The sequence below is a fragment of the Lactuca virosa genome, chromosome 4 (genome assembly GCF_052849685.1).
Source record: "Lactuca virosa cultivar CGN04683 chromosome 4, Lactuca_virosa_CGN04683_v6, whole genome shotgun sequence".
NCBI classification, from domain to species: domain Eukaryota; kingdom Viridiplantae; phylum Streptophyta; class Magnoliopsida; order Asterales; family Asteraceae; genus Lactuca; species Lactuca virosa.
The window spans coordinates 77,880,003-77,886,510 of record NC_136429.1 but is presented as its reverse complement, the minus strand read 5'-3'; the positions used below and the strand labels follow the sequence as shown (position 1 = coordinate 77,886,510).

The following is a 6,508-nucleotide window of genomic DNA, read 5'->3' as shown; positions in this document are numbered from 1 at the left end:
AAACCATAACCGTATCTCATCCAAACGTGAAGGTCCAATACAGAAAAAATGCAGTCATTGCCAAAGGATCGGTCACACAAGCAAAAACTTTGATGCTCAGTTTCCCGTAGATTCAACAAAAAAATGAATATTTAAGTAGGAGTAAGTCAAATGTCAAAAGTATGGGTAATCTAACAAGTAGATCTACTTTCAAAACTAGTCAAGAGTACGATCTTGTTGATCTAAATAACTTGTAGTTGTGCATGTACAAAATTAAAATATTCTAGAATTTTTTTTTTCTGTTAGATGAACTTGTTTTTTCAACTTCATGTTAAGGAAATTGTTTAAAACACGCACAAAAAATAACTCAAATTTTAGGGTAATTTGCAGCATCTATCCATAGGGCACTCTCAGTCTACCACAAGCAACACACTCTTGATGAGTAGGCTGCAACAATTCGTTAGGACGACGTTACATAAAACAATTCATTGATGGTGAGCATGTGAAGAATTGTAGTAAGAGGAAGAGTACCATCAGTGGGTTTAGAGGTTGAAGAGTCGTCACCTACCATGAAGAAGAGAAGAGGTGTGATCTAGACTAATACCATATAAGGATTATAATAATTGTCTTGAATACTTTGTTTATTGATTCACGTATATATAATACAGATGATACAAATGTATACATTCCAATCGACTAGCTTAAACATAGGAACTTAAACAAAGATAAATGTTGATGTCAAGAGTTATCGCTAATAAGGTTTCACTACTCGAGTGATCAGTTACTAGTGGGCTCAGTAGTAAAATGTGTTGGAAAATTGGTTTTACTAATTTCAAAAAATAGGTTTTTCCCATTTTTGAGCCCGAATTTTGGACTATAAGTATAATCAAAACAGACTAGTGATCATATATTTGTGTTCTCCTCTGTGATACTTTCGTCTCGATATATCACACATCTAAAATGGATTAAAGATGAATGAGAAATTTGTTGTCAAAGTAAGGTCGTTGGGCCAAGTGAGGGTTCAGGTGACCTAGAAGAGTCACTTTCTATTGTTGTATCCTGGAAAAAAAACACCCATATAGATCGAATTTGTTTTAAAGAAATTGTGTTAAGCACATGCCTCAACCAATTTTCTTTTTGTTTGTTTTTCTATGCAGTTTTTAGGTGATACACTGCTAAGAAAATGATCATTAGCTCACAATATTAATATCATGAGTTGATGGTATTTATCAATGCAAGTAGTGGAGGTGTTGAGAACATTAAGGCATAACTGAATGCATGCCACTTGGAAGCAATTATGAATACTGTTGGAGTTGTTATAACAGAACTAACGATGGATATATTCTCATTTTCTTGAATTTATAATTTGTACGAGAGCATTAACTACAATTACAACACTTGTTCAAGTTTTATTTTGCTTGGGAGAAGGGCTGGTCCAAAGATATGGTGGGCCCAGGGCGAAAAGAAAAAATGGGCCCCCAAAGTCATAAATATAATTAAAAATAGTTCGAAATAGAACACTATAAAATTCACAAAATTTACTATTAATATTAAAAAACACGAATATGGTCACAGCATTACAAAAACAACTAATTTAAAGAAAAATATTTCTCCTAGCCTTTCTAGATGAGAAATAAATAATAATACTATCCAAATCAATTTTATCTAACATGTCTTTCTCTATACATAACATTGCCAATCCGTTCAACTTTTCTTGCGACATCGACAATCTTAGATAATTCTTCAATGACTATAACTTTGAAATAATTGTCTCTGCAGATGCAACAGTGACAGGAAGTGTTAACAAAATGTTATATGCAATAAAAGTATTTGGGTAACAATCAACATCTTTAACAAGGTCCAAATTTTCAACAGCAGAAATTATATCATTAGGTAAAGTCATTTTCAACACTTTCAATTATGAAAAAAGTTCAATTGAATCCACATCCAAAACATTATCTTTAGAAAAAGTAGTAGCAAACTTTATTCAACTTTCTTTAAGTTCACTTCCGCTTAATGACTTTAATTTCTTTGAATCATTTAAAAACCCAAAAAATACTTTCAAAGTTTTTTAATTGTTCAAATCTATTTTTTAATGAAACAATTGTCATATCCACAACAACCAAAAAATAATGACCTTTTAAATACTCTTCAACCGATTGTGTTTCTTCTTCATGATCACTTTCATCAAATTGTTTTTTCTAACAATACATCATTTTTGATGGAAATGTAAGCTCTATACCCATATCAAGTGCAATAGCTTTAACAATACTCATACTTGATGTAAAACCTTCATTTCTATATTTTTCAAAAAACTTCATAATATTTTCTATTTGGTTGATAGTAGTATGAATACAAATAGATTTAGATTGCAACTTTTTACTTACAATATTAATAGCAAATAAAACTTCATACGAAATAACCATACCAATTAAAAATTCAAATTTTCCAAAAGATTTAAGTAAACTTTTAGCTTCACTTTTTGACTTTGAGTCATCACATGTTTTACTTAATTTTAGCAAAAAACTTTTATTTGAGGTGCTTGAAATCTAATTGCTTTTATACTTTTAATCCTACTTTCCCAACGAGTATTATATAATGATTTTAAGGTTAAATTTGGAACATTATCTAACAATATTTTCCATCTTCTAGTAGAACTAGAAAATAATGTATAAAGGCGTTGCACAATTCCAAAAAATGAAACAGCTTTTTCACAAGAAAGTGTCATATCACTAATCGTAAGGTTAAGAGTATGGCAAGTACAATGAATATATAAAGCTCTAGGATTCATTTCAAGCATTCTTTTTTGAACCCATTGGTGTTTTCCTTTCATATTAGACCCATTATCATAACCTTGATCCCTTATATCATCCACATTAAGATCTAACAATTTCAATGCATCTAATAATTCATTAAAAAGTCTCAAACCAGAAGTATCATCTACTTTTAAAAATTCTGAAATATATTCAAAAACTTGTATTTTTTTTGAAGAAAAATTCACAGATCGTACAATCAAAGTCATTTTCTCTTGATGACTCACATCGGGATTACAATCAAGAATTATAGAAAAATATTTTGCCTCTTTAATTATTTTAATGATAGAATTTCTAACCGTGTCACCTATAAGAGAAATTAGTTCCTTTTGAATTTTTATGGCCAAGATAATGATGATGAGTTTCATTATTTTCAATTCTTCTTATATGATCTTGCATTATACCATCATATTCAACCATCATTTGGATTACTCTTAAAAAGTTTCCATTGTTATCTTGATAAAGTTTTTCATTAGACCCTCGAAAAACCAAATTATATTTAGATAAGAATTTCACAGCCGCTATTATTCTTATTAATACTTGTCTCCAACGTTCTTTTTCTTTTGTTATTTCTTGTTGTAATTCGTTATCAATTGTAAGGTTTTTATCTAATCTTAGTTTTGCTTCATTCCAATTATTCATACAAACAAAATGTCCTTACTATTTTCATGTTCTTTAAGTCTCTCACTAAGATGTTTCCGATCATTATATCCTTCATTTGTTAAAAAACTTTTTTGATTAGTAGATTTAAATATTTTACAACAAAAACATAAAACTTTATCTAAATTTTATAGTATATATACTAACCATTTTTAATCATGTGACAAACCATTATTTAACTTTCTAGTATAAAATGCATAAGAAAAATGTCTAGAAAATTTATCTTTAGGAAACACAAAATTTATTTCTCTTATTGGCCCTTTTTCAATTAGAATATCTCTTGATTTAATATCAAGAGAATCCTAATTTCTAGGGTCAAAAATATCTATAGATTCATTTAAATTGGTATTTTCTTCATTTATATTAGTATCATGTTCATTTAAATTAATATTTTCTTCATTCAAACTAGCAACATTTTCATTTAAGTTTGTATCTTGTACATTCAAATTAATATTTTTTTCATTCAAATTATTATGATGTTCATTTAAATTAATGTTTTCTTCATTAACACTATCAACATTTTCATTCAAGTTGGTATCATGTTCATTCAAATTAATATTTTCTTCATTAGAACTCATTGGTTTTAAAAATTTAACCATAGACCCTTTCTCTTTTTGTAAAGAAGCCTCAACAACTTTTTGTTTTTTTTGTTTTTCATTACCGGATAAGTGTTTTTTAGAAAACATTTTATGATTGAAAATAAAGGACAAAATGACAAAAAAGGTCCCTGTGGTATGAATTTTTTTGGGGTTTTATTCCAAACCTCGACTTTTTTGGATTGATGGTCCTTTTGAACTACTTTGGTTGTGGTTTTGGTCCCTCGCAAAATTGAAATGACTAATATGCCCTCCTAATATATTTTTTTAATCTTTTTTTCTATTTAATTTAATGTTTTATTAATTAAAATATAAGGCCTCTCTCTCTCTCTCTCTCTCTCTACCAAAGAAACAACCCAAAAAAAAGTTCATCCCTTTCACCCCCAATTCAGGGATTCCATCCTCGACACATCCATGTCCGCTACTCTCTCTCCTTCTCTTTCTATGACCTTAGCAAACTCAATGATTTAACGGGTCGGATCCTACCGGAGTTCGAAAAACTTTCACGTCTAACCCATTCGTTTCTTGATGCCAATAAGCTTTCTGGTTCAGTTCATGCTTTTCGACTCCTGTTCTGGCTAAAAAAAGTTATGCCTTAGTGATAATCGTTTCAGCAGGGGGGATCCCACTAGAGATTTGTTGATCTCATAGATCGCTTTTGGAACTTGGTCTCTGAGGGAATCAATTTTCCGGTGAGATTCAATCGTCGATTGGAGAGATTTTAGCGGGGGATCATAGACACACACACACACACTTGGTTTCAATCTTGTCTTTCTCTCACCCTCAATCTCCCATCTTACATCGTACATGTAACATTGGAGAAGCCAGCCAATCCCCTCGGACATTCAGTGGGTGGATCTCTAGACAATCGTTCTCAGTAGATATCTTGAATTCGTTCTTGATCAACCTGGTGACACAAAGAAATGACTGTGATCAGAGAAAACCCCTTTCACATCATCTGAAACCACCATAGCCCTTCATTTGTTCCTCTTCTTCCCCAACAATTAAGGTAAACCCAATACCAAGTAGGTTCGATTTCAAGGTAGTTAAGCTCACTTATGCAAATTAATCTTTGGTAATCTTCTTTGATTTCAAGTAGTTTTGTCCATCCCCCCAAATCACCCAATCCCGAAACATCCTATATTCGTTCGCTGGAGAAAACAACCCAAAAATAGGGCATGTGGGGTTGACGAAAGACGATGGGGTCTGCCACCATCTCTTTACCATTATTGATGGTGTTCTTCATTGTGTGTTTATGTGTATGTATGTGTGTTTTGAGGTATAGGAGGGCTGTTAGATTTTGATAAAAGCTGGGGCTAGGAAAGAAATTGGCGATGGGGACTCTATGATTCAGCTTGTAGATCAAGAGAGAGAGAAAAAGAGAGAGAGAGAGAGAGACGTGGGCCCAGTTTTATAATTAATAATAATAATAATTTTAAAAAAATGAAAGAAAAATGAAAACTAAATTCATTAAGGGTATAAAGTCTTTTTAGTTTAGACAGGGACCAAAACTACAAGTAAACTAGCTCAAAAGGACCGCCAACCCAAAAAAGTCGAGGTTTGGACAAAAAACCCAAAAAAATGCATACCACAGGGACCATTTTTGCTATTTTGTCAAAATAAAGTAAAGACTACTTTAAGAAAAGAATACACCTGATTTCTTTGTGAAATATGTTGAACTGTTGAAGCCTAATATCAAAGCAAGCTGCAAAAATCAATAACAAAAAACATTAATATGATAACTAAAATAATATAAAAAATCTAATAACAAATACATCATATTACAATGTTACCTTGTCAAATACTCAAGTCAGATATCTAATAGTGTAGTAATACTTTAAAGGTTTGAACTTTGAAGATGAAATTCTGAAAGAATCAAGTAAGAAGCAAAACAATAGAAATTTTGAAGGCCGGAGCATTTATTTTCACTAATTCAGAAATCTGATACATAAAAGAATAGATAGAAGGTACGGAAACATGGGTGGATGCAGTGTAGTCACGCCGGACCCTTCGCTTTTGTACCGGAAGTACCTGCAACCATAAACAATAAACTATAAGCAAAAAGCTTACTAAGTTTCCCCCAAAATACCACATACCCTACAAACATACAATCAAGCATATATGGGTGCTTGCATTCCCCTTCGATCTCTTTCAATCGGATAATGTCAAGCATATTTGGGTGCTTTCATTCCCCTTCGGTCTATCTCAACCGGCTACTGTCAAGCATATTTGGGTGCTTGCATTCCCCTTCGGTCTATTTCAACCGCATATCAGGTCTATTTCACCCCTATCACTAGCACATAATATCATAGCAAAAGAATCACAGATTCATCAAACAATACGGGCATAACAGATGATTATCACGAAGACCATCATCACACTACAAGCATAAACTAGTGGGCCGGAATTGGTGCCTTCGACCCACAGATACAGTGAAGGAAAAATCACCTCAAGCTACTG

At 31.9% G+C, this 6,508-nt stretch overlaps 1 pseudogene; it reads right to left on the bottom strand.

The window, feature by feature from the left end:
• Positions 1–1,729: 1,729 nt before the first annotated feature.
• Positions 1,730–6,221, bottom strand: LOC145104660 (uncharacterized; annotated as a pseudogene).
• Between the last annotated feature and the right edge of the window lie 287 nt (positions 6,222–6,508).